We start from the raw sequence: 22250 nt of genomic DNA on the forward strand, positions 1-22250 counted from the left end.
CCACAGGTACAGAGATAACATACAAACTACAGAGAGGTCCAGGCATTTCTATAAACCATTCAGAACACAGTTTGTTTCCTTGGACTCTTTAGACAAAGAAATCTGCCCAATCCAGCATTAAAAAACAAGCAGGGCCCAACCAGACCAGCAGCTTGTCAAACTGGTGCATTGAATAAGCAAACTGTTAGACTTCATTTATCTTGTGTTAGTCTACACAGAACTTTATAGACTAATGTCTGTGGAGGTTCTCAGTCATCCAGGTCATTGTAGTCTAACGAGCTTGGAAAGAAAAGCGTCTGGACTTCTTTAAGTTGCTTAAAGACGTTTCGTGTCTCATCTAAGAAGCTTCTTCAGTTCTAAGGTCAAATGGTGAAGACTGCCAAATTTAAGCCCTGTGGGAGTGTCCCACAGAGGGACAATGTCAAGGTAGACTAATCTTCAAACTAATCTGTCTTCATGTCTAGAACTAGTGAGACTGGTCTATTACTCCAATCTCCAGTATAGCAACCAATTTGTTTTGAATCACTTTTTTGTCTTCAGGTAACCTGTAGGGCTGTGAATACACCGTCACACCTGGGAAAGTTTCAGTGTGGTGTCATAGAGGGTGGTATGGCCTGGCAGTGAAGAGAGCAAATTGCTCTCTGGGCTGGCGTTTCATAGCCACCTAAAAGGTGTGAGGCGGAGATATCAAAAATGTTTTGAATTTGGCACGTCAGGCCTCAACTTTGTGTAGCAATTCAATTCAATAAAATTTTATTTATTTAGTGCCAAATCACAACAGCAGTCACCTCAAGGTGCTTTATATTGTACAGTAGATACAGAGAAAAACCCAACAATCATATGACCCCCTATGAGGAAGCACTTTGGCGACAGTGGGAAGGAAAAAAATTCCTTTTAACAGGAAGAAACCTTTCGGCAGAACCAGGCTCAGGGAGGGGCGGGGCCATCTGCTGCGACCGGTTGGGGTGAGAGAAGGAAAACAGGATGAAAGACATGCTGTGGAAGAGAGACAGCACCACCTCATAATCCACATTTCCCACTTACCATACAACCACAAAGAGTCCTTGCCAATTGATGACTTTGAGTTAGAAGAAGGAAGTATTACAAGTCCTTTGGCTCCTGGTGTGAATTGTCTGTGTCTAACCCCTCTGTTAGGTACTGCTGATGTTCCAGGGCCTGGAGCAAATTCTCCTTTGATGATTTTACCAGTGTGTGAAATTTTGTGCTCTGGTCCAGTACGCACTGAATATTGTTTTTACCTGGACTTGGACCTTCCTCCCAGCTGTCTTTAAGCACATCCCTCTTATGGTTTCCTGCCAGACAGCACTTTGAAGGGAGAAATCAACAATATTCAACATTTGGACACCACGGCTCCAGCTGCTAGGCCCAAGGCTGGAGCCCACCAAAACAACTCCCTGATAACGACTGTGTGATGACTATTCTTCCCGTCCCATGAAGGCCACCTGGGTTGGCTGGCAGACTGTTTACTTAGACTGATAGAGCGAAGGACACTGTCTCCGCTGAACTATGGACACGCACACACATACACATACACTTACACTGATAGGCACTCACTCATCCCCCCTCCCTTTCCAACGCCTTCGATGCTTGTTTCCGGCGAGGGAACACGGCGGGTCTGTGTGCCGCGCTGGAATGATAACACCTGCGTGGTGTGCTTGGACCAAGTCAGCAGAGTCCAGCTGTTGCCAGTAAGGTTACACAGGGTTCTTTTTATGTACTTCTGAACTGCAAGCATCATGGTTTTCGTGGAGTATGAAGTAAATCATGGTCATTTATAGTGGCTTTTAGCTTAGAAGACTGTCCTCAATACATAACTACAAGGACTTGAGAATGACTCAACAATGAACTATAGCTTCATCTTACTTTACATTAAGGACTTTTGGCTATTTTTGCAATGTAACTCACTGAAGAATGATATCTCTTCATGCCTGCGATGCTGCTTGAAAAGTTATGTAATATCTTTCCCATTCCTTTCTCTATCCTAAAAGCTCTCTTCATGTAATCTCTTCCTCTCCAATACACGCACACACACACACAGAGACAGACAAACAAACACTTTGTCAGTGCAGCTTTGGTGGCTGAAAGCTTTTTTCTGAATCTTGCTGCACCAGTAGCGCATTTTCCCTCTCAAAGAAGAACGTGGCTGCCACAAAAGATCAAACACACTGGCTCATTCCTGCAACGCTGGCAAGAAGCCAGTGGTGGGTGGTGGTGTGGTGGGGGTTTTGGAGGACACGAAACAGCCTGGTAGTATCCAGGCATAAGACTGGTATAAAAATGTGTGTCTGTGCAGTGTTGAGCTTTAAGCCTGCAGGAGAGAATGCCACAATGATTAGGATTGCAGTTTAAATTTAGAAATGTAGAAATGGGGAACCTGCTCCCTGGTGGTTCGTAGTTTTTTCATTCGGCTGAAACCAAAGCAGATAACTTCCAAAAATGGTACAGAGGGGCTGTGGCCCAGTTTCAGGGATTTAATCACAGACACAGCTATGCATGTTGCTGAATTCAACACAGGGGTTTTGGGGGTGGGTTGGAAGAAGAATTATTGAAGTCTGGGAGCAATGAAAGTGAGAAAAAAAAATCAAAGACAAACTCAAGTGTGAGAAACCAGGGCAAAGCAACACAGAATCTTAATTGTCACAGTTAGTACTATCCCCACTTGTCTTCTTTGGATACGCTTTGCTGGGCTTTAGAATTGGGGAACCTATACATAAGCTTGTCTTTACTGTCTTTTATTTAGTTTTACTTCCCCCCTTTCTTAATAATAATATATTACTTTAATTTATATTGTAAAAGGTAAGAATTCTCCAATAATACAGAGAAAACAGAGACAACCCCAACAATCAGATGACCCCCTATAAGCAAGACAGTGGGAAGGAAAAGCTCCCTTTTAACAGGAAGAAACCTCTGTGATCAGAGTTATTTTCTAATAGTTTTTTATTTTTCATTTAATTCTAATTTTAGTTTGTTGTCAGTTTATTTTCTGTAAGTTACCCAGACAATATTTAGTTTTCAGTTAAAAAGTTTCAGTCTTGTTTTAATGTCAGTTTTAGTTTTTTTTTAGTTTAGTTTAGTTTTTTTTTATTGTTACCATATGGAGAGCTTATGCCATGTGTGGAGGTTTGGGAGAATTAGCACAGGTGTAAACAATAAAAACAAACACTTTTTGACATACTTTTTGAAAGCAGTTGACTCGTAGTCCTGTAGACATTCAGAGTCTCAGGCAGTTGTGGCAGTTGTCATTGTCACGGAGCAACAAACATGCATACATAGATACACAGGCAACACCTGAAGTTGGTAATTCCCATCTGTTCATTGTGATAGTATGGTATTAGCACAGAGCTAAACCTTAGAAAATCCTGGTTTATCGCATCCCACATTATCCTCAAGTGCACACAGATGTTTAGACAGACACAGCAGTCACTGCAATTGTCTTCAGTGGAGGTAAGATCTGGGGGTGGGGGATCAAGTCAGCTCGGTGGTTTATGTTTCTAACCACATAACATAGATATCAATAAATACTGGACGCTAATAAATAACATTAAAAAAAGGAAAGTAATAAAGGCTGTTGTAAAAACCACGGCACTCATCAAAATAGCAAAACAAACACACAAAAACATTTTCTTCTACTATATTTGGCAGATATTTCTCACGTAAAGCATACCAATGAAAAAAGGAGGATTATATCCTCAAATCCAAAATACAATTATAATTTGCAATATTTTTGCAGGAAATGTTATATATCGATACTAATACTTTTAGTCTTGGAAAATACATTCATTCACCAAAAGCAAATGATGCAGAAAAATATTTTAGTCTACAACCAAATTGTGATTATATCGCTGCAAAGACTCAACATTCTCGACATTGAGCAGCTGTTGCAGCAATGTTCACTAACAATGGAGGCATTAAATCAGTCAGCACAGGATTGTGTTTTTGTGTTCATCGGGAATTGCCAGACGGAGACGGTGAATGAGTTAAGCTTTTCAAAAGTAAACTAATCTGGTTTTTAATTAGCCAGGCACAACGTTAAGCTGAAGATAATTTCACTATCATTTCTTGAACCCCCCTCAATTAATTAGTTACCTGCCCCTCTTTTTAAATTTTCTAATCTAATAAATATTTGCAGTCTGTAGTTTTGCTTAGTGATGGCAGAAGCATTTAATCACACACACAGACACAGAGCTCAAAGGTGACATGATATTGTCCAGTTTAGCTCAGATCAGCTTTCTGCTGTTGCTTTTTAAATTGGATTAATGATTGAAAGAAGTTCTATTTATAAAAACTGCTGATGCAGGTCATGGGCTGACAGTGCAATGCTCAAATCCTACATTCCCACCTTCCCTGGAGTATGTCACAGTCTGATGGCTTCCTATACAGGTGGGGGTAGCACTGATTAGATACCATTAAGGTAACTACAGCTAACATCTATTGACCGCAGGCCAACTGTAATGCTAGGTTTTCTCCTCTATTTATGTGTGTGTGTGTGTGTTTGTATGATAGATGGGGGGATTAAATGTCTTCACATAGCCATATTGTTGGGACCCACCTCCATGTTTTGGTTTTGCTATAAAGACGCCAACTAAGGTTCAGACAAACTTTAAGATGTTTTGTAGCTAAATTTAGTAATAGTGAAATTCATGTTTATCAGGTGATTTAAATACACCACAATATATATCGGTCTGACAGAGACAAATCAGGAGAATATTATTATCATTATTATTCCATTTCTTTAACTAATTTATTAATTAATTGTAACGCCAGGCTGCACCTATTTTTCAACGTCTGCTCAATGTCTAGTGTAAACGTCCATAGGACCTCCGTGTATGGGCTATTTATAGTCTAAATGTGGTTGTTGTGGACGTCTTTTCAAAGTCAAACTTACACTCATTTTAGATGTCGTCTTTATAATGGTTTTACATCTATAGGCTCTGTAATCCCATGTCTTCAGAGGGTGGAGGGCGCATGTTTTCTTTACAGAAATAGTTATGTGTTAAAGAATAATGCACCCAGTCCAAACTTCAAATGTTGAACATTGCATTCAAAGAGAAGAATATGATGAGAGAAATAATAATAATGGATTGGATTTATATAGCGCTTTTCAAGGCACCCAAAGTGCTGTACAATACCACTATTCATTCACACACTGGTGGAGGCAAGCTACGGTTGTAGCCACAGCTGCCCTGGGGCAGACTGACAGAAGCGAGGCTGCCATATCACGCCATCGGCCCCTCTGGCCAACACCAGTAGGCGGGAGGGTAAAGTGTCTTGCCCAAGGACACAACGACCAGGACAGAGAGCCCGGGGATCTAACCGGTGACCTTCCGGTTACAGATCCGCTTCCCAACCCCCTGAGCCATGGTCGCCCCGCTACGTTTATGTTAAATAACAATTTAACATAAACCAGTGACACACACAGTGATAATGGCCGAAACACCCGATGAATCCAAGGTCCACTACTGACGATGTGTCCCAAATTTTAAAATGATAATCTAGATCAGATCTCTAATCCCTAAACCTAACCAAGGAAGGAAAATGGCAGATTAACCTGGGTAAAAGACCGAAAGTTGAGGCACACGACGCTGTGTGCTGCTGGCAATATTTCTGGGCTGCCTTTCCTCATAACAGCCATCCCTCAAGAGTCTCTCCATCTAAAGCAATGCATTATCAGGGACCATAACATGTAGTCCTTTTTACTGAATCGGATTGAAGTCTAGGTTGTGTCATGGTTGGACATCCAAATTGTGGACTAAGTTTGGACATCATGTAGGTGTCCAGAATTGGTCATGGACCACCTGACCCAATATAGATATGATCTGCATGTCTATCCGACATCCATTGTTTAGTGGGTATTCTCTTCGACAATACACACTGCCTGAATCAAACTGTGTGATTTGCCTTCAGTTGATGTAGATCAGATGTAGATAAAATCAGGCCTGATTCTGAGTTATCTACATCAGCGTGGAACACATTTGCATAATATACACATTGTGAAGCTTGTTGCTCTTTTTAGTTACTTTCCTTAAGGCCAAGTCTAAAAGGCCAAATCTAAAAGACTTGGCCTTGAATGAAGTACACAAATGCTGTATTTTTGGCATGAAGTTTAAACACCAGTTTTCATACACTCCTGGCATCTAAGGAACTGATGATCTAGTTGATTAGTATTAGTTTTGATGGCAACAACCTTACAATAACTGCACATTCCTTGGTGATGGCTTCTTAATAGGGTTATTTGGCTAATTAGTTTTGATCATTTGCCAAGGTTTCACAATAATCTCAAAACAGCAGTAGAACTACTTTTGACTGTCCTTTGCCACAACACATATCTCTGCATGTTTTGATTTTTACACCAGATGTCCTTCCTGATATAACCCCAAAGAGAGTTTTGTCTCCTGCTGGAATCTGAAACTAATATAATGTGCTTTTATGTTGCCATGTGTTCTATAGTTACACTTCATTAACAAAATGTGATTTTTCTTTTCTTTTTTTAAATTAATTTATTTTTTGATGGCATGGTGGGGCAGTGGTTAGCACTGTTGTCTCAAAGCAAGAATGTGCTTGATTCAAATCCACCATCTGGCACAGCCCTTTCTGTGTGGAGTTTGTATTTTCTCTGTGGGTACTGTGGTTTCCTCCCACAGTACAAAGAGACAGTAAGTGGGCTTAGATTAACTCATAAATTGCCCAAAGGTGGGAGTGTAATAGGTTGTCCATCTTTCTGTGTTAGCCCTGTGGTGGACTTGTGAGCTATACAAGGTATATCCCATCTATTCCCCTATACCTGTTGGGATAGCCTCCACTCCCTTTTTATTCTTAGACAATGAAAATTCCTGGTTCCTGGAATAGGACTTTCTTGCTGAGCCTAGACCCGAGCAGCTTAGCTGCTTACCAGAAGAGCTTGAATAGAAAACAACTGAACTTCCTTAAGTTTTTTAAACATATTTCATGTATCATCCAGGAGACTTCTTCAGTTCTAAAATCAAAAGTTGGAGAACACCAGTTTATTAAAACATATAGTCAAGATTGTCCCTTAGTGACACTTAATCATTTCCATCATCACATGAGAAATTTGAATCCATGAATGCATTCATGGATTTGTGACTTCAGCTCGTTGTTGCTCCTTCCAAGTTGGAAAGCACCGCAATCTTACTTTCGTGGCTCAAGAGTTTGGAGTTCGCCTTGTAATCAGAAGCCCCAGCTTGGACAGTCTCAGTTGCTTTCTTTTCTTTCTTTTTTTATCTTCACCCGTTGCCTACTGGTGGTGGTCAGAGGGCCCGGTGGCACCAGTGTCTGGCAGCCTCGCCTCTGTCAGTGCGCCCCAGGGTGGCTGTGGCTACAATGTAGCTTGCCATCACCAGTGTGTGAATGTGTGTGTGAATGGGTGGATGACTGCATATGTAAAGTGCTTTGGGGTCCTTAGGGACTAGTAGCGACTAGTTCTCTCTCAGCTCTCTCAGCTTCAGGCGTATTTAGACGCGAACAACATTGCAGAGAAATTTCAGTCTGCCTTTAAGCCACGGCACAGCACTGAAACGGCCTTGCTTAGAGTTCTCAATGACCTATTTGTAAGCACTGACTCTGGACGCTCTGTGGTCCTGGTTTTATTGGACCTTTCCTCTGCTTTTGATATGGTTGATCATAACATTCTTCTACTAAGACTTGAGCATACTGTGGGTGTAAGAGGCACTGCCCTCAACTGGTTTAAATCTTATCTTGCTGACAGGTCTTTTTCGGTTAATTTGGGTAACTTCTCATCTTCCTCGGTACCTGTACGCTGTGGTGTGCCTCAAGGATCTGTATTAGGCCCTATTCTCTTTTTGCTATATCTGCTCCCTCTTGGAGCAATTTTTGAGAAGTATAATATTGCCTTTCATTGCTATGCTGATGATATACAGATTTATTTTGAGATTACTGACGATCTTGCTATGTCTTTTCACTATTTTTGTGTGTCCTGAACGAAAAGAAAACGGAGATCGTGGTGTTTGATAGTAAAATCCCCCGCGACCAACTGTGTACTGCTCTGATGCCTTTTGCTAGCTCTCCTTCTGATTATGCCAGTAATTTGGGCATACTACTGGATAGCTCGCTTAAATTTGACAAGCAAGTGTCTGCTGTTGTGAGGTCTAGTTTTAATCAGCTGCGCCTCATTTCTAAGCCTAAGCGCTATATTCCGCACATTGACCTGGAAAAACTAATTCACGCATTCGTGACTTCCAGGTTGGACTACTGCAACTCTCTTTACATTGGCCTTTCCTCCACCCTTCTCGTTAGATTGCAGACTGTCCAGAATGAGGCGGCACACCTTTTGACAGGTAGCGTGGAAGTTTTCTTCCATCACTCCTGTTCTTGCTGGCTTGCACTGGCTTCCAATTAAATACCGTATTCAATTTAAAATATTACTTTTCACCTACAAAACCATTAATAATTTGGCACCGAGCTACCTCAATGAGCTTCTCAGGTTACACACTCCTGTCAGAGCACTTAGATCTGCTACCCAAATTCTTCTGGAGCAGCCTCGTTCTCGGCTGAAGTCTCGCGGTGTAGCTGCCCCGGTCTTATGGAACAACCTTCCTGTTGCTATCCGGGCGTCTGACTCTATGCCACTGTTTAAATCACGGCTGAAGACTTATTTGTATAATCTTGCCTTTCCACCTAGTTAACACTTGGTGTGCGTTGGTACATTTTTATCCGTTATGCTTGTGAACTACTTTTATATCTTATGATTGTCAAGGTTTTTATAATTGATACGTGCCAGGTACTTTCTCTTTTCCCTCCCTTCTCCCTTTTTCTATTTTATTTTTGTCCAGCACCTTGGTATACCCTTAGTTTTTTAATGTGCTTTATAAATAAAGTTTTTTATTATTATTATTATTAGTAAAGTGCTATACAAATACAGGCCATTTACCATTTACTTCATCGAGTAAAGTTTCTATCACAGCCATATGTAGAGTTGTGTAATTTTACAACACAGCACATCACCATTATGATGAGTTTAATGTCCACAGTTTGACTTCCAAACCATATTTTTCCATATATTACTCTACATTATCAGCTCTTACTTGCATGAACAGCATTCTCATAATGCATGGCACTGGTGATGTCATGATCTCAAGCTGTATATAGTTAACTGCATTTTTTAACTGCCTACAAGGTATTGAACAAAAATCTGCTGTTGTCACATCTCTCTCTCTTATTGTTATTAAACCAGGTCTTTCTTATTAATATTCAGGAATGAATCAGTATGTCTCCTAAATGATTCTTCATCTTTGATGTTATTTTCTGACATTTAAAAGATGTGATGAGGGTATACCATGTGCAGTGTTGGGGAGTAACGGAATACATGTACCAGCATTACATATTTAAAATACAAAGTATGAGCAACTGTATTCCATTACAGTTACCGTTTAAAAAGGTGGTATTCAGAATACAGTTACTTTGTTGAAATAAATGGATTACATGGCGGTTATTTCCAGTTTCATATGTTAGGCTATGCCCTATTTTTGGTAATTCCACACCGGTGGAAACCCAAACAAAACATGCAATAAGAGGCTCTAATGCCTGTGTCTCAATCTCGCACCCCATGTCACCTCTACTTGCGGCACAATGACGTGAAGAAATATCTTTTTTTAATTATTCAAAAAATGATTTAATATGAAGGCAATAGGCAGAGTGTTACAGGTATAGCCCTGAATAATGTAGCCTCATGGGCAGTGCAGTCCGTACTGCTACGTTATGTGTCTGTGAGCGCGAGGGGAGGAGAAAAAGGAGAATCTAAAAGTACGACTTGTCATCAAGCAGAAATGGGAGATGGAAGCATGTAAATATAATAATAACCACTGCAGCCGAAAACAGTGCCTGACGAGCCCAGTTGTAAGTAAGCTATTAAGACTCGACTGTACATTGTGTTTGTGTTTTCCTCTGAAACAATAAGTTCTTTGGAGCTTCTTTTCTTCTGTCTCTCACTAGCAAAGTTGACCCAGAGAACAAAGTAAAGCTAGTTTTCAGCTACGAGCCCGACACGGAGCCCGACACGGAACCCGAGGTATTAGCCAGATGTCCCTTTACTACGGTTCAGAGCCGCGGACCTGTTTTATACATGCATGGAATAGTTTTCTATACGAGATTGCTGCAAAAAGTGCAGCCTTACCTAATGTCCACCCTACTGTTACTCATTTTATATTAAGATTTAAAAATCTAGTTGCTATTGGTATGGTGAGTAACCTTCAGTAATAGTAATAAATCACACAGCAATAGTAAATTCATGTAGTTGTCAAAAGCATGATAATATATTAAGTAATCCAAAGTATTCAGAATACGTTACTCTCATTGAGTAACTTAACGGAATACGTTACAAAATACATTTTAGGGCATTTATTCTGTAATCTGTAGTGGAATACATTTTAAAAATAACCTTCCCTATACTGACCATGTGACGGCATATGGTGTTTATGTGATTTTCCTTTAGGTGGGAGGATTTGTTGTTTGGTTGTTTTTTTCTTTATTCTGAAAGGGCAGCAGTGTTTCTTGATATCTTATCAGTCAGTCAGCATGTGTCATGCTTTCATATATTGGAATTCACAGTATTTCCAAATAGATAAGCAATGCAGTCTGAGCTTTTGGTTTATCTCACATAGGTAACCCTGTCTGAGACACACACGCATACACATACACACACACACATACACATATGCAGGATAGAGCATGGAAATCAAATTACTGTTAAGTGTTTCCTGAAAAATACTTTGTGAATTTATATGCCTGTGGTAGCACTTCACGTTCCCCACATTACATGTATGTTTATGAATATGTGGGCGTGTTTCTATATATTTAATTTATATGTAAATAAGGAATGGCATCTGCAGTGGGCACACACATTAATTGCAGAGATGTCTGCTAGCATGCGATGTCTCAGTGGGTTTGACGTCACGGAAAAAGATTTGTGTGTGTGTGTGTGTGTGTGTGTGTGTGTGTCTGCGCGCTACACAGAGATAGAGGACAGAGCAAATAGGTTTGTGTTCACCAAGTCCAATTAATGTTATCAGTTATGCAGCACAGTCTTAACAAAAGGAACTGCTCTGGAATATTTAACCCTCTCAGGCTCAAATTGAGTTTTTGTTGCTAATGCACAAAAGAATACCTGCAGTGGTACTTCTGAGTAAAAAATACTCATAAAATATGTATGTGGGGTAATCAGGTTGTTAGCTTTTAACTGTTGCAAATCTGCAACGCCTGCCTTGAGAGGGTTAACAAGCTGGTTGACTAATGCCTATGTGTACCGAGACTTGTGCTTTATTGCAAAACCGGACAATGGCTGTTTTTAGTTGATATTTTTGGCTGATATTGGCCTACAACAGATATAGTTCTCAACAGCTGTACTGTTAAGAAAGAAAAAGCAAAAGCAATGACAAAATAAACAAATAAACAAATACTTTTTTATTGTTACCTTGTACAGGACATTACATAGAAAGATAGGGGGAACATGTCTGAACAGAGGCTGTCTTCGCAGTAAGATGGTAAATACAAGGATATCAGCAGACATTAAAGCTCCCTTGCACTCTGTATTCAAACCTGCCCCATCAGATGGCCTACTTTTGCTAAAGGATTAAAACATAAAGGAATTTGTAAGACTGTCTTATTTTAATACTTTGTGAAAATAAATAACTAATCAGTATAATCAGCTGCCTCTTCAGTGTTATGGAACCGAACCACTTCTCCACTTGCCACAGGATGTGGTTAGCTCATTTTTCTACTCATCTCTAGATCAGAAAAATTGCTATAAACTGTAGTCCAAGACTATGGAATTGGAGTTTGTAAAGAATGGTGACATTGATCACAGTTAGGGCTGCTCGATTATGGCAAAAATGATAATCACGATTATTTTCACTGAAATTGAGATCTCGATTATTTGACGATATTTATTTAACAATAACAATGTATTGAATAATGACTTTAAAGATTGTCAAAAAATAATATAAAATAGTGTGCAAATACTGATAACAGTGCAAATGCTTGCAATATAAAAAATAAATAAAAAATGTAAACATCTATGTTTAGTGAACTTTGCAGTGTTGCTCTGTGGTGCAGCTAAGACACCGTAGCAACGTTTACACACTATGTCTACTTGATCCACGTCTGACTCCGCGAACCCATAATGTTTCCAAACCACTGAAGTTTTTTTTTTACCTCTGTTTTCAACCAACGGCAGTCACTCTCCTCTCCAAATAACTTCTGCTTAGCTTTCCGAGCTTCCCTCGGGTCCTCTTAATTGTTGTGACACATGTTCGAAATGCAGAGAGGTGCGCGAGAGTAAAGCATGAGGGAGGGGCTAATAATCGGCTCAGTCATTTTTAATGATCGTTGAAAGCCCAGATCGTAATCGAGATTAAAATTCGATTAATTGAGCAGCCCTAATCACAGTAATAGAAATGTGGACGGTGTGCCAGGAGACACAGCGGGGGGGAAAAGGCCAGAGTTAGCTGTTTAGCAGTGTCCTATCAGATTAGGACCAAAAGGTTTTACGGATCAGCCCGTGTTTCCATCATTTCCAAACAATACTGTGAGGTGTAAAGAGACCTACTTTATAAATCACATTTATTGATATTCGTACACATGCATGTGATCTGTATGAGATTCTACTGTATGTATGAATCACATATACAGTAAGCCACTATTTGGAAACTCAAACATGCAGGTCTCCATAGACAGTGCTGTCTGAGCATTTTTGATCATGCAAATATCCATGTAAGTGTCATAAGTAGTTGCATGTATATTTATGCAGACATTATGTGTGGGGAGGCTAGTTGGTGGGTCTGTGCGCATTTATCTTTTCCCCGCTGCCACTTAAGAGGCAACACAGAGACAAAGCTCTAACTCGAGTGCTTTGATAAGGTTTAAACAGAAATTATGACTAATATCAGGAGTGCACTTCCTTTTGACCCTTCACCATTGAGTTTGGCATGGGAGGAAAATATGAAGCTGGGAGTAGAGGTCTGCGCGGGAATGTGTTTTTTAGTCCCGCTCCCGCCCGCTCCCGCAAGGTTTTGTACCGCACCCGACCGCTCCCGCTGTATATTCAGTCTTTGTTCACCCGCTGCCCGCTTAGAATAATTTTCTACCCGACCCGACCGTTCCCGCTAAATTTAGATCTGGTTTCCAAAATCTCACATTTAAATGGGGTACCACCAAAAAATAGAGATAACAGATAAAACTGCAGGTTGTGCAATGATTGTATTTATTTTTCTTAAACAAGATGCATTTATCTGTCAACATGCAACATTTATCTTTTAACATGGAAAACGTGTTGCAAAAATAAAATAAATAAAAACGAATACAGCATTGTGGCCTACTTGTTATTTTTATGTAAAATACAAACGTAACATTTTTCTGTCAACACAGTAGGGAAAGTGTCGCGAAAAAAAAAAAAGTCACTTAAAATTGTAAACAAAAGAACAAAATAGTTGGCCACTGCGAAATTAAATGGTTGTTTAAACTATCAGTTTAACGAAAAAATGTCCCAATGTCGAATTCAAGGTCTCTCCTACAAAAGAAAATATGCATATATAAATACAACAATAAACGACATCTCAAAATTATAAACTATTAATCAAATGAACGAAACTTACTTAAAAAATCCAAATTATTTTAAATTTCCATGCAGGAAAAGAATGTCACTGACTGATGAGGGTTTCAGTACTGAACGTCTCTCCTCCAAAATCCGACCACAAAGGCTGAATGCTCTCTCGGAAGGTGCACTCGTTGCCGGGATGCAGAGGACAAATCTTGCAAGGTTGCTCAGGGCAGGGAACTGGGAACTGTTGGAATTCCACCACTGCAAAATGTTTTGTTGACTTGATAATTCAAGTTTCATGGTCCTGTACTCCTGAATCTGAACATCTAGTGATTTTGATCCACATGATTCTTCCTCTTCCTCCCAATCTGAAAATTTATGAAGAACAGTAGGCCTTTTGGCAGGTGTTGGTTCAACATCCTCATCATGTGCATGATCAAACTTTAAATCTTCGATCATCTCCTTGACTCCCTGTATCACATTCTGTCGCCCTCTTTCATCTAACATTCTCAGACCTCGCAGATTTGGTGTCAGAAAGGTTGCTATTTTATAAAGCATGTGAACAGAATGGGATGAAGTGCTGTCTTCTGACAGTAATTCTTTCAGCCGTGTTACACAGACGGTTGCAATTTCAGAGAGCAGAGGGTCTTTTGTGGCTGATGTACAGTGCTCAATTAATCGCACAGACCACGGAAGAACAAGTGAGGCACTGGGAGCTGTGTTATCAGTTTCCAAGTCGTCAGTTGCCTCTTTGAAGGGTTTTAGGAATGATACTAGTAACTTAAGAGTACTGATGCTAATGCGTCCGATCTTGTCATAATTATTGCTCTCAGTCAGCACAGATGCAATGTCTTCGTACTGTTCCAAGACAGAATTTAACATGTCAAAGTTAGAGTTCCATCGTGTCTCTATGGATTGTTTCAGTGACTTTTTAAGCTTGCCCTGCTGTCCTGAGTGTTTGAAATATGTAACCAACTTTTTAACATCAGTCAGAAGGCTAGCGATCTCTGGAGACTTTTCGATTATGGCAGTACCAAACGCACTGGAGAGAGTCACGTTTAGTATGTGCGCTGTGCAGTTTAGCCTCGTGTATTCTCGTAAGGCACTGATCATGTTGGCGCCACGATCTGTGACAAAAATAATCTTTTTGCCCATGTCTGTCGCATCAATGCCAAACACTCTGAGATTCTGCAGCAGGTGCCTTCGAATGTTTTCACCTGTCTTTGAGGTGCTTGGGTCAAAAGGGGCAGCAAAAAGCACTCTTGAATGTAGCTCAGATTGCTCATTAACGTAATGGATGGTTGCAGACAAAAAGGACTTTTTCGATATGTTTCTGTCCATATGTCTGCTGTAACAGCGCATCCAAACTTCGATATTGTTGCAGTGATTTCCTCCACAACATGTTTACGTAGACTCTGAGCCCTCATTTCAACATTTCTTGACACCGTTGCGGGGTGTGGTAGTATCTCACAGACATCGAATTTTCCTATTCTTGCTGCTGTGTCGACCAAATGTTGGGCCAGCTGTGTGAAGCCTTTTCCAGAGATGGTATCATACGGTCGAATGTCTTGGCAAACAAACTGAACACATTTGTCTCTGGTTTCTTTTTTAAACTTCTCTGGCACCAGAAAAGATTTAGTAAATGCCAGTTTTGTTTGCCCCTTTGTGATGGGACATGAGTGCCGCCTTAAACCTGAGGTTCCAATCTTGTGACTGCAAAAGGGTAAAACTTTGAGGCATTTATCGCATTGTACAAAGGGTAATTTTTTTCCATTTGCGTCTATGACGCATGAAAAAGACTCCCATACATCAGACTTGCCTGATGTGGGTTTCCTTAAAGTAAACTGACCGTTGTCTAATCCCAGCTGAACGTCCTTCAAGGAAATTGCATCTTCAGTTTGCTCTGCCATGTTGGTAAAGCGCGCTCTGATGCAGGTGATGCGCGCACAGAGTCACAGACTGTGCAAGTAAAATGCACGTGCAAAAAGCACTGATCCATGCGCTCAGTGCGTGTAACAGGCGTGAGCACTGGCTGTACCAGTGCTCAATTAGAATGAGGAAATCACAGATATGCTGTTCCGAAAAAATGTCGGGCACGCTATATTTTCAGACCGCCCGCTCCCGTTCAAATTACACCAGAGTTACCGACCGCTACCGCATTTTATTTGGAAATTTATTCCCGCGCCGCAAGAAATCTGGTCGGGTCCCGCGGCTCCCGCGGGACAGCCGCGGGAATGCAGACCTCTAGCTGGGAGTAACAGCTATATAATACAACAATTAAAAACGTTTTTTCCTTACTTATTCAAAATATTGTCTGAGCTTATTTGTTTGCTTGTGTTAATTAAATTAATTAATTAACTGGATGGGTGAAAAAACTTCTTGGAATTCTTGGGATCTGGAAATATCTTCATAACAATGTTGTGTTTCTTAAATTACTCCTCAGTTTTCTATATACATATCAAAAAGAAACATCTTATTATCAAAGAGCTTTAAGCCCACAGCTGTTCACCAGGGAGTTTCACATGGTTGCTTCTCTGTCCATTAACTTTTAACGAGTTCAGATCACACACTCTGCATATCTTCAATTATATTAAAGAGCTAATTACATTTTCCCTCTAACTTTGTTTAAGGAGAACCTTGAAATTCTGCCCAAAAAAGGTTTTAGTATTAGCAATCCCACTGCAAGGCAGAGTTGATTATTGGTTTTATTTTAATCCACCCAGCCACAGGGGATCACAAGGCAAGTGTCATCATAATACAGTAAATTTTCAGGTCCCGGAATAGCAATGACCTCCTCCAGTTTTATTGGCCATTTGGGTGCTGGTGGAAATTGCTAGTGCTGGTTGAAGAGAAAGGGAGAGCCCATATGGAAAAGAAATAGTAAAAACATATATGATTTACTCATGAAAGTGGCCACTTTCTCATTACTTTCATATATTTTTTTAGTAAGTATACAAAACATACAAGTTTCATTATATCATTTTTCAAGGGATCTTATATGTGTTTTCACTCTTGTATGCTTTTCATACAAGTTTCATACAAGACAGATAAAAACTTTATAAGATTTATATATATCTTTTCCATATGGGGGGCAGACGTGTTAGGAGGCAGTATGGGACAAAGAAAAGCAAAAGTGTGGACATTTTAAGGAGTTTGGCTCGCCTCTTCAGTTCCAGTTGAAAGAAGCTCTAAATACTTCTTAACAAGACATTTTGGACAATTTCATGATCCCACTTTTGTGGGAACAGTTTGGGGATACCCCTTCCCTGTTCCAACACGACTGCCTACCAGTGCACAAAGGAAGCTCCATAAATGCATAGATGAGCAAGTTTGGTGAACTTAACTGACCTGCATAGAGTCTTGACCTCAACTGGTCAGAGTACCTTTGGAATGAATTAGAGTGGGTTGCCAATTAGAGTGCAAGTCAAGCCATCTCGTCCAACATCAGTGTCTGACCTCACAAATGTGCTTCTGCAAGAATGATCAAAATTTCCAATAAACACAATCCTGAACCATTTGAAAAGCCGTCCCAGAAGAGCTGAAGCTTTTAGAGCTGCAAAAGTTGAGCTGACATCATATTAAACCCTATGGATTAATAATGAAATGTCACTCAAGTTAATATGCGTCTGTGTGAGCGAATATTTTCTGCTTGTCTCAGATCCATAATATATAACTTTGAAATGTCTGTCAAAATGATGCAAATAATGAATCTCAAAAATATCATCAGTCTCTGATTCTTCCAGTATATAACACTCACTTGAATAAATACCCAACATTAGATGGAATGCAGAAAAACAAGGGCACGTGCATTTGTGGATGTGACGCAGTTACTGTGTGACTTAAATACTCGGTAAAGATGGGTCAACTCTGCAGGAAAAGACCATATGTAAACCAGCAATATTACTGCTGCATTTTCTAGCCACCACTGTGCCATCCTACACAAATGTCACACATTTTAAGTATGATAGGTAGTAAATAATGTTTTTAGTGCAAGAATGATAGTAGACACATATTTTACATATATTAGAATATGAACAAAAATCCCCATTAAAGTTTTTTTTTAAGAAAGCCTGGTTGAGGAAATATGTTTTATAGTTTCTGTGCTTCTGTATCTGACCCTCATAGATACAGAAACTCTCCCTCCACCAACACTTTGATCTCACTGTGCAGCATTGTGCTCTGACTCTTAGTCTAACTCTCCCTAACAGTTCTCACTAAGGTAGAGGCAACTCGTCTTAGTCAGAGGTGCCTGCCATCACCTACTCCTGGCCTCCTTATTGCTGTCTCGGAAAAGATGGGCTCCTTTCTGATGAAGTTCATCCATTTTTCATGTTGCTCGCTTCCTGCCTATGTCGCATGCATGCTTCCCGACACATTGGCTAACCATTATAAATATTAGATGTCTGGGGTCTTGTGCTTCCAGAAACATTACCAGACTTGGGCAAACATACAGTGATTCGATTTAAGTTGAACATATATCAGAGGAAAAATGTAGTGAAGATAATCAGTTAGCACAGTGGTTCCCAAACTGTTTTTGCTAGGCCCCCCTTTTGTTTTACAAGAAAAATTTTCCCCCCCCCCGTATCGCGCATGCACAACCACATCCTCCAACCACACCCACCCATATTTTGCTCAATTGCGGTTTCTTTCACACCTCAAAAATGTAGTAAACAATTAAGCAAATACAAGTAACCTGCAATAAATTACAGGTAGTAAGAAAGTAAACTACTAACTCTATTACGTTATGTCCGCACCTACACGGGTATTTTTGAAAACGCAGCTGTTTCGTCCACACGTAAACGGCGTTTCAAATCACCGAAAACGGAGATTTTTTAAAACTCTTTTTTTTCCATTTACGTGTGGACGAGGAATAGAGTTTGTCAAGCAACATTAAAGGTATGTTCCTTTTTTCACGTCACGCTGTGCGCCACGTTGTTGTTTACATGAGATGAATTGCAGAATGGCAGATAGAGACAAAATACTGTTAATCTTACTGTCTTCAGGTTTTACACGCTTACATATAGACATGCAGTTACTGTCCCTCCATTTAGAAAGGCAGAGGCGTCACGGTGTGATTATTTTACTGTATGTGTAATAATATTCAACATTGCTATCAGTGCATTTTTCAAAAAATGTCTCTCTGTGCAAAATGGGTTTAAAAACATAAACAACTGTAGGATACTGTTTGCCCGTGATTTGAACAGCCCAGCGCTGCTCCCCACACAGGGAAAACCAGTTCTGCAGGGGAGACCTACTTTCACACTTGTGCAGGTGAAGCCAAAGGGAAGATATGCTTCACCATATTTTCTAGTCTTTGGCTTAGAATGAAGTGGGTTTGGAAACATATTCAGCGATCCTTCATCTCCTGCTTTGCATTTCTATGGGCACCCTGTGCTAGCAGTGTCCAAGCGTTTTGTTTTTTCTTCCCCCCCTTTTCATACCGCGCCCCCCCTGGGGGTGGGCCCCACACTTTGGGAAGGTCTGAGTTAGCATATTGTTGAATATAGAGCATGTTATAGATTTTCTTTAACATGAATTAAAGCCTAAGTAAATTCAACATGTGTTTGGCTTGTTTAAGTAACCTTTTGACTCAGATAGAAAAACAATACATTAGTGAATTTTTAAAGCTTGACAGATGATTCACTTCCTGGTCTATTTTCTTGTAACTAATATATTGTGAACCTTCCTTTGTCTTAACTTGCCGAGTCATGAACTCTTGTAGCTAAATAATTTGAAACAGCAGCGCTTTGGTGAGAATTATATGCAAATACAAAAACTGTTATGGTGTTTGGAGACAGACAAAGAGATGAAGAATTCACTTAATTAACATAAACATTAAAATTAGCTATGGTAAGTGTTTCACTTTAGAAGAATACTAACATGGTGATTTGCACTGTACTCAGACATCTATGCTTTGGTTGCGCGCACTGGACACTGGGCCTCAAGTGTTTCTTAATCTGTGTGTAATTCATGTGTACAAACACGTCATGCACAAATCTGTTATTTATCAATATTTATTAAAAATGCATTTAAAGAAATAAAAGTACTAAATCGAAAGGTGCAGGTTTTAACCGCTATCCATCCTCCCCTTATCTGAGGCCAGGTTGTGGGGGAAGCCTGATAATCTGAGAAGTCCAGACCTCCCTCTCTCCAGCTACCTCCTCATCTTATCCAGGGGAACACCGAGGCATTCCAAGGTCAGCTGAGAGATATAATCTCTCCAGCGTGTCCTGGGTCTGCCCTGCAGCCTCCTCTCAGTAAGACATGCCAGGATCACCTCACCCAGGAAGCAAAACCTCAACTTGCTCCTTTTGATGTGGAATAGTAGCGGCTCTACTCTGAGTTACTCTCAAACTCTTTGCCCTATTTCTAAGGGAGAGGCCAGCCACTCTTTGGAGAAAGCTTATTTCCACCACTATTTTTAAATAGTTCTCACTCCTAGAAACACTTTGGAATGCTGCACCTCTTCCTTGTTGGACCTCAGACAATTGTATTTATTTTTCTACACTCAGACTTTCTCCTTTTCGCTTGCCTTTGCAGTGCAGGTTTCTTTATTACAGTATTGTCACCAATTTCTCTACTTTAGCTGGAGATAAATGCATTTCCTATAGAAATAATGGGGGTGTGGAACGTAGATCTTATGGCTTAGGCTCGTACACACATTTCATGAATCCAATGGGAATCCTGTGCAAAAACTCAGTTTTTGAGCAGGTTAAGAACATTAGTCAATGTGGCCCATTGGACCAGAAGTCTTGTAGTTTGTTAAGATTCTACTTTGTAACTAAAGTCAGGCTGCAGTGTACTTTTTCATAAAGAAAAGGATAGCAAGCCATATTTTTTTCAGTCATTTTCTAATTGTGATGTGACGAAGAGCAATATGTTAACAGAACCCTGTAGAGACTAAAATGCATTAATACATGGAAATGCTCTAGACCAGCAAACTGCCAGAATCTCTGCTTTAATAGGTTTGCTGATGATCGATTAATTAAGTGCACTTGATTAGCAGCTATTTTCTCTCTTAATTTCCATAGAAGCTGGAACGATGCACATATTTTTTTACAGGATTGCATAGATTCATGTGAACATATTCCCTTTCATGTGGCTGTATATTCATGTCATCAGAGTATGTTTTTGAAGTTGTTGGACCCTTAGTTGATATATTTGTAGAAATGACATGGGAGGTGAGGAGGAAACATGGGATGGGGCATTTTATATATCATGCACATGTTTTTAACTATTTCTAGCCTCTTGCAGATGCAGTACCTTGTTGTCATTCATAGTATGATGACTAAATCATCATAGGTGGCAACCCTAACTCTATGTTTTCAAGAACGGCAACATTTTATTCTTTGTTGCCTGTTAGATAAACATCAGAATTACATATTATGATTACTTAGTGTTAGAGTCAAAGGTTTAAGGTCAATATTCGCTTGATGTGGTAAACTTTGTTAAACTAGTACTGAATTTAATTTATAATGAACACTGACCAAAAATTAAAGCAACATAATAACATAAACAATGTGAACTTCAGTTCAATTCAGTTTTACTTGTATAGCATTAATCACAATAGTCACCCCAAGGTGCTCTATTTTGTAAGGTAAAGACCCTCCAATAATACATAATGTTAAAAATGTGATGACATAAGTGAAAAGGGCAAATGTTAAACATCTGTCATAGGTGACAGCTGAGAGGACTAACCTCTTAAAGTCCATCACTGATCATCATTGAAGTCTATTCATTTATGAAATGTTCATCTTCTACTGTTGTTTATTGGGTGGACAACATTGGGTGTGTGTGTGTTCGATGGACACTGACCCCAGAATTGCAAAGGATGCCCTCCATCAGTTCATAAGAAAGCCATATGTTGTGTGCCTCTGTGTGCTGGTGTGATTGTGGTCTTCCTGTGTATACAGAGGCTTTCCAGGAACCCAGAGGTGCTCAGGGTTAATGGATGGACCCCCGTGCTTCCATGCTTCCTGCTGACAGCAAGTTAATAACCATAGAATCACAGTCACAAACACACAGTTATACATAGGCAGGTAAGTGGGTAGGCTGAAGGATAGTGGGACACTGTGGCTGCTGATGGGAGAGAGAAATCAAGTAAAAGGAAGGGAGAGTGGTGAGTGACAGTGGTAGCAACACTATTGTTGTTACTCTTTTTGTCTCCATTACCATATATGTCAATATAGGTAGGCAATGAAACTTGGCTGAATTACTTATGAACATGAAATGCTCAAATGAATTGCATTTATTCCATTATATGCTACATTTACTGCAAGTTTTGTAAATAGCGTGATTTTGGTGCATAACATGATGCAGGTTCAGGATTTTTTTACACTAAATAATGACTGATACTGCAGATGACTAATACTTGACCACTGGTGCATTAAGTAGATATTTTGTTTTTGAATTTATTATCAGGATATTGCATTTTTATACCATGGGGAATATGCAATAATATATGATAAATTATATAATATCAAAACCAATGATAGATAACTAGGGGGACAAAGCCACCTGGATCTCACCCATTGGTTACTGACCATTGCTAAACTGTATGGATACAAACTCATACAGAACTATAGACTGATAAAAACAAAAAAACACTCCCAAAACTGAAGCGGAACTTGAGTACAAGACCTCTGAAGTGTATCAGAAGCTA

General features: G+C 39.8%; 1 protein-coding gene and 1 long non-coding RNA gene across 3 annotated transcripts in view; one reads left to right on the top strand and one right to left on the bottom strand.

Moving 5' to 3' along the window:
* Positions 1–22250, top strand: part of pik3r3b (phosphoinositide-3-kinase, regulatory subunit 3b (gamma)) — a 209289-nt gene that overhangs the window by 28542 nt on the left and 158497 nt on the right. The window lies entirely within an intron of this gene.
* LOC143413172 (uncharacterized) lies at positions 13100–14165 on the bottom strand. Its single transcript, XR_013093782.1, has 2 exons — positions 13644–14165; positions 13100–13558 (listed from the first exon to the last, which is right to left on the bottom strand). It is a non-coding gene; the product is annotated as an uncharacterized LOC143413172 (long non-coding RNA).

The sequence above is a fragment of the Maylandia zebra genome, linkage group LG17 (genome assembly GCF_041146795.1).
Source record: "Maylandia zebra isolate NMK-2024a linkage group LG17, Mzebra_GT3a, whole genome shotgun sequence".
NCBI classification, from domain to species: domain Eukaryota; kingdom Metazoa; phylum Chordata; class Actinopteri; order Cichliformes; family Cichlidae; genus Maylandia; species Maylandia zebra.